Source organism: Lactuca serriola, chromosome 3, assembly GCF_051521515.1.
Source record: "Lactuca serriola cultivar US96UC23 chromosome 3, Lser_US96UC23_V15, whole genome shotgun sequence".
Taxonomy (NCBI): domain Eukaryota; kingdom Viridiplantae; phylum Streptophyta; class Magnoliopsida; order Asterales; family Asteraceae; genus Lactuca; species Lactuca serriola.
This window is the reverse complement of record NC_136410.1, coordinates 121,484,814-121,494,170: the sequence shown is the minus strand read 5'-3', so window position 1 is coordinate 121,494,170 and position 9,357 is coordinate 121,484,814. Positions and strand designations below refer to the sequence as shown.

At 37.8% G+C, this 9,357-nt stretch overlaps 1 non-coding gene across 1 annotated transcript; it reads right to left on the bottom strand.

Moving 5' to 3' along the window:
* Window positions 1–228: 228 nt before the first annotated feature.
* LOC145096393 (small nucleolar RNA R71) lies at window positions 229–335 on the bottom strand. Its single transcript, XR_013703801.1, has one exon. It is a non-coding gene; the product is annotated as a small nucleolar RNA R71 (small nucleolar RNA).
* Window positions 336–9,357: the final 9,022 nt, after the last annotated feature.

Sequence of the window (9,357 nt, the reverse complement as noted above, 5' to 3'; positions counted from 1 at the left end):
AAGGACCATGAAGATTCTTATCAACATATAGATGAAGTTTTGGACATTGCAAACTACTTTAATGTTCCAAATGTTTCACGCGATGTGGTGCTACTTAGGATGCTTCCAGTCGCATTTACAGGAGCAGCAAAGGATTGCTTAAAGTCACTTCCACCTTGAGAGATCATGACATGGACCAACCTTCAGAATGAATTTATCCAAAAATTCAGCCCTCCTTCGAAGACAACAAAGTTGAAAAAGAAAATCCAGAATTTCCATCAACTAGATGGAGAATCCTTATATGAACTGTGGGAACATTATAAGGGATTACTTCGCAATTGCCCACAACATGATCTTAACGTGCAACAAGAAATATCCATTTTCTATGATGGAATCAATATGAGCACTCACCAACTCCTTGACTCTCAAGGACCAATGATTAAGAAGAATCCAGCAACCAACAAGGCATTAATAGAAGACTTTACTAAACATTCAATAGAATATCACAACCCTTGAGATGATGTCACAAGAGGAAGAGCAAATGGATATGGAGATTCAGAAGGCTTACAGTGGTGATGGAAAAGTTTAATAACATAGATAGGAGGATCATGAAGATGGGATAATCCATTCACGCAATACAAGTTGGATGTGAAAATTATCGTGGGCCATATTTGACTAAATATTACGATTTTGAAAAGAACGGGAATAGAAAGGCACAAGTTTTCTACTCAAGTGGTTACCAGTATGATGAAGATTAGACGAAGCCTAAAAGGGAGTGGAATCCTTACGAGGAGTATAGAAAAGACAAAGAAGAAAAATTTCATCAACAAGGGAGAGGCTTTTTATCAAAAAGAACAAGCACCACCTGAGTAAAAAACCAGCATTGAATCGATGTCAGCTAGGTTTATAGAAGATAGTGAAAAGCGGCACAATGCTACTGATGCTACATTGAGAAATCAACAAGCCTCCATATAAAACATTGAGACTCAAGTCGGGCAATGGTCAAAACTAGTACACGAACGTTTACTTCCTAGCAAGTCTGAACCAAAACAGCAACCATGTGTGATGGCGATATCTACTGAAGAAGAAATTATATATAAAAAATTATTATGGTCTTCACAGTAGACATTTAGAAGACTTGTGACTCCCTAAGTTGATAATACTCGTGTAACGCTTGGTTCTTTGTGCATTGCGGTTTAGACCCCTTTGGAGGTGTATTGTTTGCGAAATTGGTCCCTGTGGGGCTAAATTGCCAACTTTGGGAAAGATGGAGTATGTTGGGCGTACTCATGCAGAATGGTCGCGAAACTCATCCATGTATGATGGGCGTACGTGGAGTACGCTTAGCGTACCAGAGCAGTTTGCAAACCCTAAATTTAGGGCTTTTACCTTATATAAGCCATAAGTTAACCTCTTGTGGACTTGTTTAACCACCCTCCATACCTTTAGAAACCATAATTCCTTATCCTTTGTGTGATGCTTTTGAGCTCTTGTGAATCTTTTGTGGAGGATTTTGTGCATCTTTAAGGGGAAGGAGAAGATTGAAGACTCATTCTTTGGAGGAGGGCCTTGAGATCCAGCTTTAGCACCTTCATTTAGTGGCTTTTGAGGTATAAAGTTCATAGCTTGTCATTTCATTTCATGGATCTATCTTTTGGCTTGTTTTTGGGTCATTTTGGTCCCTTTGGTTGGAGATTGTGAGCTAAGGTCGTTTTTGGAGCTTATCTTTGTAGATCTTGTAACACCCCGTTTATTAAATAATTAAATAGATAACTTTATGAACGAATAGTATCCCTAAAATAAATAATTATATATCAAATTTTGATCTCAAAGAGCTAATGGTCACAATTTTAGAAGTCGGGGGTTAAAAGTGTAAGTTCCGGATTTGTTTTGTATATATTTATGAAGGAAGGGGCTATATGGTAACATTTGTGGCTTCTTTGAGAACAGTTTGTAGAGGAGGGACATAATGGTAATTATTGGAGCTGATTTGAAAAGATCCCAAGGGGGAGGGACCGAACTTGTAAAAATGTGCAAAGGTTTGATTGAAGCGGGATTTAAACCTGATGACTTATTCTTCCTGTAACATTGTCCTAAACCTAATTGTTGAAGCAGCCGCCAACCTCCTTATGCCTCCCTTCGCCTATGTCACCGCATCCTCACCTGTGAAGCGAGAAGGTCGCCGAAGCGACTGCCAACAGCCCCTGCCGCCGATGATGTTGTGTGCAACCGGAGGAGCCGACGGAAATCGATGTTTGAAGTGGAGGACGTTGTCCCGCAGGCCAAGAACAATCTGGAAGCTTTCGGTGTGCCAACTGCACCTCATTTCTTCGTTCTCCCCTGCGGGTTTGACATCAGGATCTCTGTTGTTGCTGGAAATGACTTTTGGTCGCCACTTCAACTCATTCCAACGGCACCTGCTGCCTAGTTGATTGATTGGAGCAGTGGCCTTGCGTCGAGTATGGATATAGTTTTCCGATTGATCACGAGTTGTTGTAAACGAGTGTTGCTGCCGGAAATCAAGGAGGACAACCACCATGGCCGCCAGCCATGGTGGCCACCGCTGCTGTCGCCTTCCTATGGTGCTACCGCCGCCAAAACGCCACAGGTGGGTGGCTGTGTTGCTGTTCTAAGCATAGAGAGTGCGTACGTGGTGATTTTTGATGTAGGCTTGCGTTTGTGTGGCTAGAAGATCAAGGACAGCCACCACCACCACCGTGAAGTGGTGGCTGCCACCATACACCATTGTGTGTTTGTGTCTTAGTGGCTATGTGTGTGTACTTTGCTTACTATGTGTTAATTAAGTTTTGTGTTGTGTGGTGTAATCGATAAAGGATAATGGAAAAGAAAACCCTAACCACCACCATAGGGTGGTGGCTGTGGATGCCGCCTCCCGACACCACCAGTCACCGTGTCGGATGCTGGTGTACTTGCCTTGTTGTGTTCGACTTGTTTGGGGGATGCTTTGTCAAAGTGGGCCCAATGAAGCCCAAATGGGCCCAAGGAAACCCTAATTAACCTAATAAAAATCTAATGGGCCCAATGAGGCCCAAAGTGACCTAAAAACCCAACCAATTAACTAATGGGCTAGTATTAGGTAGAAAACCCTAATTAGGGTTTGGAAAACCCTAATGGCTTAAAACCGTAATTTTGGGAATTGAACGGGACACGCACGAGAATTTGTTAGTAAAGTTAAAATATTAATTAATAATCATTAGAAAGATTAACCTAAGGCAATATTGGACTTAATGGATTAAGTCCTTAATGGGTTAAGTAAGAAACACTTAACCCTATTCATCATTTCATGTGAAAACCTTAATCTCACTCGGGCGTTGAATTGGGCCTTCCTAGTGGGCTTTGGTGGTTGGACTATTAATGGGCTTCCAAGAATAAGCAAATGGACTAAATAATTATATGGGTTTTAGGATAAGGCCCATTTGAGTCTTGGGCCCAATTTGGAAAATTGGGCCATTGATGGGCCATAACTGGGCCTTTATGATTATGTGATATTGGGCCATGGGAATACCAGAAGTTTGGACTAGAATAATAGGATTGGCCTTAAGGAAAGACCAGGTAGAGGTCTGGGCCCAATTTAGAAAATTGGGCCATATGTTGGGCTTTAGTGCATTGGTTGACTATTGGGCCATTGGAGTGTGAGTTAGACCTTGGGCTTGGAACCCAATTATTAACTGGGTGTTGTTTGATGTTGACAACTCGGGAATCTGTCAACCAACAACTAGAGTTTTATCCGCAGGACTTCATCAGTGCCAGATGAGTTGTCCTCACTATATAAACAGGGTCTAAGGCACCAAGGACGGCCCTTTGGATTTGTTATCATGGTTATGGTATGCTTGTTATGCTATTATGATCTGTTAGATCGGTATCCTGTAGATAGGATGTTGTTATGCTATTATGATTTGTTAGATCGGTATCCTGTAGATAGGATGTCGTTATGCTATTATGATCTGTTAAATTGGTATCGTGGGAGATAGGATGTTGTTATGCTATTATGATCTGTTAGATCGATATATCCTGTAGATAGGATGTTGTTATGATATTATGATCTGTTAGATCGGTATACTAGTATATAGGGTGATGCTATGTTAGTGACCTGGTTAGGTCGGTATCCTGGTTATAGGATGTTGCTATGCTTGATGATCTGCTAGATCGGTATGACTCCTATATATATATATATATATATATATATATATATATATATATATATATATATATATATATATATATATATATATATATATATATGTTAACGTATGATTATATGTGCACAAGTTTGTTTTGATTGGTGGTTGGGTTGAGTTGTTCCTACTTTGTGCTAAAGGCCAACATACCAAGGGCGGTCCGGATAAACTGAAGGCCCTACAAAGGGATTCAATCAGGCCGAAGGCCTAGCGAGCGGTTCGGATAGGCTGTAGGCTCTGCGAGGCGGTCCAAACGTGTTGAAGGCTCGGAGAGCGGTCCAGATAGACTGAAGGCCTGCATGGCGGTCCAGTCAGGCTGACGGCTCATTATGTGTAACGCCCGTAGATCAGGGCTAGTCAATTTAGAGACGATAAGCATCAAAAAATGACTTTTTAATAGTAGATTATTTAGGATGAATAATCTTAACTAAGTTGTAGTATATGTTACAAGGATTCCGTACATATAAAGAACGCCGAAATCCGAGTTATAATGAAGAAGTTATGACCTGTCGAAGTTTCGCGACAGAACCGGCACGATGCTGAATGACGTAAAAATTGAATTTACGTTAGAGTGATATTTAGCCGAAACAATCTAAATGAGAATCTAAGATCTCATTAATTGTAGTTAAACGATGAAAAGTTAGGCGAGAACGGACGTCAAACGAAGAAGTTATGAAGTTATAATGAAGTTTTTCTGTCCCGGCCTACTAAAAATAATTAATAAAAAATAAATTCAAAATTAGCCGACGGAGTCTAAACGAAAGTTGTAGAGCGTAGTCTCACCTATGCGTGGATATAAAGAACATCGAAAACGGATTTCGTATGAAGAAGATATGAATTTCCGAAGTTTATTAAATAATTAATATTTAAAATTAATTATAAAATCCGGTATTATCCGAAGGGGAGTCATCGGACTCATCCGAAGTACGCCCAGCGTACTGCTGTACGCCCAGTGTACAGCGAAGCGTGACGTCCCTTGCACTCGATTTCTTCAGATGACGCATGCCATGACGATTCGGACGCGTACTCCCCGCGTACTACTGTACGCCCAACGTACTCCGAGGCTCCAGCCTCCTATAAATAGGATGCGAGAGCAGCCGGCTCATTTGCTTTTTTTCTCTCTTCTCTCTCCTGTTTTGCATCGTTTTGCGTGCTAGAAGTACTCCGAAGCCCCGATATTATTCCCGAGCCCCGAAGCAAGTTTCAAAGTCCCGAAGATCCCGAGAAGTAAGATTCCCGAGCCGAAGCTCTGGCCGCGAGGAGTCCGGTTTTTGTGAAGATCTTCTAGATCTGCCGAAGAATACTACTTCTACAAGCTGTACTGTTGTCCGATCATCTTCTGATCATGTGAGTGTGTAGTTACTTTCTTCTAACACATAAATATGAAGTATTTGCTATGAAATATGTGTTATGTGTTTATATATTATTTGTCTATTTGAGATGGGCGTGGAATTGATGTTTTATACAAGTGTTAAATGATTTAAACTGTGTAAGTATTTATATCTATGAAAATGTTGGGTAGAACTTGGGTAGATGGGATAGTTGGTGACTATGGAGTTAGTGCCTATTGTATAAACCTTGGCGACGATGTGACTTCGTGCCTATTTGATGAACCTTGGCGACTATGGAGTTAGCGCACGTTGAGTAAACCTTGGCGACTATGGAGTTAGCGCTTGTTGAGTAAGCCTTGGCGACTATGGAGTTAGCGCTTGTTAAGTGAACGTTGGTGACTATGGAGTTAGCGCCTGATAACGATGGATTTAGTACTTGATAAATAAACTTTGGCAGCAATGGATTTCGTGCCAATTCCTTACGAATAAATGAATGAAGGATAGTTGGTTCTTAGGGTAAAACCTTAAGAAGATAATGGGGATGGGTAATTGGGTTGATTGTTTGCTGATTAAATATAATAATTATATTATTGTGGGTTGAAAACCCTATATGCTCACCAGGCTCCCAAGCCTGACCCACTCAGTTTTCTTTTCATTACAGGTAATGGCACAAGGGTATAAGTTGGTGGACTTGACGAGAGATTTTGGATTATAGATCAGTAGTTAAATAACTATTGTAAGGTCTATTTTATATTGTTTATGCTTTTGGTCTGTATCGAACATGACATCCCAAGGTTTTATTATTTAATGAAAATACATTCTCTTTGAGAAATGTTTGGATAAATGGTTATCATATTTTTGTTTCTGGGAACAAATTCCGCAACAGTTTTCTTTAAACGATTACTCTGATTTTAAAAACAAAGCATAAACAAATCGGTCTTTTCTGGCCGTGAAATTGGGGATGTCACAACGACCCTCCAATAGTCAAGAGTGCGGTGGGTAAGAGTGGATACCCATTCAATCGCCATTTTATAGGTAATTTCCTTAAACACCCCTTATAGACTAGCTTCGTGAATGAGGCCTACTAACGGTAAGACTGACTTTTACTCATACATATATATATATATATATATATATATATATATATATATATATATATATATATATATATACACATATATATATATACACACACACACACACACACATATATATATATATATATATATATATATATATATATATATATATATAATGTTAGACTTCTTATATATAGTATAGGGTGTATTTTATACTTTTAAAATACTAGGTGGTTAAATTTAACGATTATACTTTTAATTCAATTAAGTTGTAAACCAAAACTTATTATGGATTTATTAAACCTCTTTTAATTACACCTTAATTAATTAATAAAACCATAAGGGTGTGATTTGAACTTTTTAAAACAATACTAAGGTTTTACAATTTAACATTCCTAGATTAAACTTTTAATCAACTTTTAAATTCCAAAACTTGAGGGCAAGTTTTGAAATATTTCAAAACATTAGGGTTTAGAATTTAAATATACATCAAAATTAAACTTTTAATCAAAATTTAAATTCCAAAACTTGAGGACAAGTTTTGAAACCTTTCAAAACACTAGGGGATCAACTAACAAATAATCTAAATTAACATTTAATCACATAATTATCCATATTTGATTTATTTAATAATTTCTTGCAAAACAATTTGCCAATTTAATACAAATAATTAACTTTAATCATATAAGGAAGTAAATATTTTATTAATTGATAAATATCTTCAATTAGATCAAGAATATACTCATATATATCATAAAATCGGATTTATATTGATCTAATATGATAAAGGTAAGTATCTCAAAGATAAACAGCAAGAAATCCCGATATTTGCTCTTTCTGACACTTGGACTCGCCGAGTACCCCAATGGACTCGCCGAGTCAAGCCTACTCGCCGAGTCCACTATGGGACTCGCCGAGTTCATCAGGCAGTTTCACAAAAATCGAATTTTTTTTCAAATTGAACAAACATACAAGGCATCAATACAATAGAAACCAATCAAGGCTCTGATACCACTGATGGGTTTTGGTCATAAGAACATCGTATGTGCTCATACAAACCCTAATGCTTGGATCTAGGTTTCTCTATTGTACATGCAAATTATCCAAGACTATAAACCCTAGATCTAGCATATGATAATCAATATAACATATAATAAGGGTTTAGATCATACCTTGATTATTATATAGCAATAACAATCCCAAATCCTTCTTGTAATGACTTTAGAAAGCTTAGAGTCACAAATGTCACTCCTCTAATGGTTCACAAACACCAAGAGCAAGAGGATGAAGAAGAGAAGAGAAGGAGGCTGCCCAAAACGTGTGGAAACCCTAGAAGGAAGCTTGTCCACGTTTTTGGGGCATAAGGGCTCTATATATAGTGAGCCTATTAGGGTTATCTAACAAGGAAACCCTAATTTGAATGCTTAAGCCCTAAGCAACCCATGGACTCCTTTCCTTAAAGGCCTTGGACGATTTCTAATTGGTTTCCCCATAGAATTCGTCCACTCCTTAATATAAGGCAATCCATAGCCCAAATTGCAATTATCTTATAATTACAATTCTAGTCCCTTAAGTTTAATTAATCTCTTTTAGTCACAAACTTAATTCTTATTAATTCTTGACTAATATTAATTAAACAATATGATTTCTCCTTTAATATATTATTCTCATAATATATTAATAAACCATATTTAATCCTTTCTCTCCATAATTCATCCTATCAAGTTGCTTTGGTGAAGGCAACCCAAAAGGACCATGCACTATCGGGTCAAGTACATACCAAAATAGTTATGGACTTAGACACTAATCCAACATAACTTGCCTATTTACTACCTTCCGACGTCGATAAAGTGTGCGGAAACTACCGCAAGGTGTGATCATTGTACTACCGCAAGGTGTAATCCTTGTACTACCGCAAGTTGTAATCCTTGTACTACCGCAAGGTGTAATCCTTGTACTACCACAAGTTGTAATCCTTGTACCACCGCAAGGTGTAATCCTTGTACCACCGAAAGGTGTAATCCTTATACCACCGCAAGGTGTAATCCTTGTACTACCGCAATGTGTGATCCTTGTAATAATAATAAGAGGTATAAAACTAAGTCATACAGTCGCAGCTACAGACTCATGGTAGAACAACTTTAGAAACATTATACTTTGTCGATATACAAGTATGAATGTTAAGTATAAGTTTCCCAAAGACTTACAATCTAAGTATAAGAATCTAGTAGGTATATTACTTGTATATTAAGTAGACCACTATACCTATCCTACTTACTCGTATTTAATTGAAATAGATTTATACGTAGCAGTTTTACTCGTATAGAATTGAAATAAGATTAATACGTAGAAACTTAGTTTGTATGGAATTACAAACATTTATATTTATAATATATGAGACTTATAGGTATATACTTATTTGGTAAGTAAACCATTATACCTAGGATATATATATATATATATATATATATATATATATATACACACACTAAACGTTGGAAACTCAAAATAATACTTTCAAAACTATACTTTTGAACTTGGAAAATGTATTATTTTTATATGGAGTCAAAACCTGTGGACTCACCAAATTTATGTTGACGTATTTTTAAATGCATGTGTTTTCAGGAAGTTGATAACTATGATACGAGAAATGACGTAACACTGCCCGGTGTTTCCGCCGACGGCCCGGGTGTGACAATAATGCGAAGCCCCCGACTCTCGATAGGGTTCAGGACTTGGTTATAGCCATGAGGTGGCCATTTGAAGTGG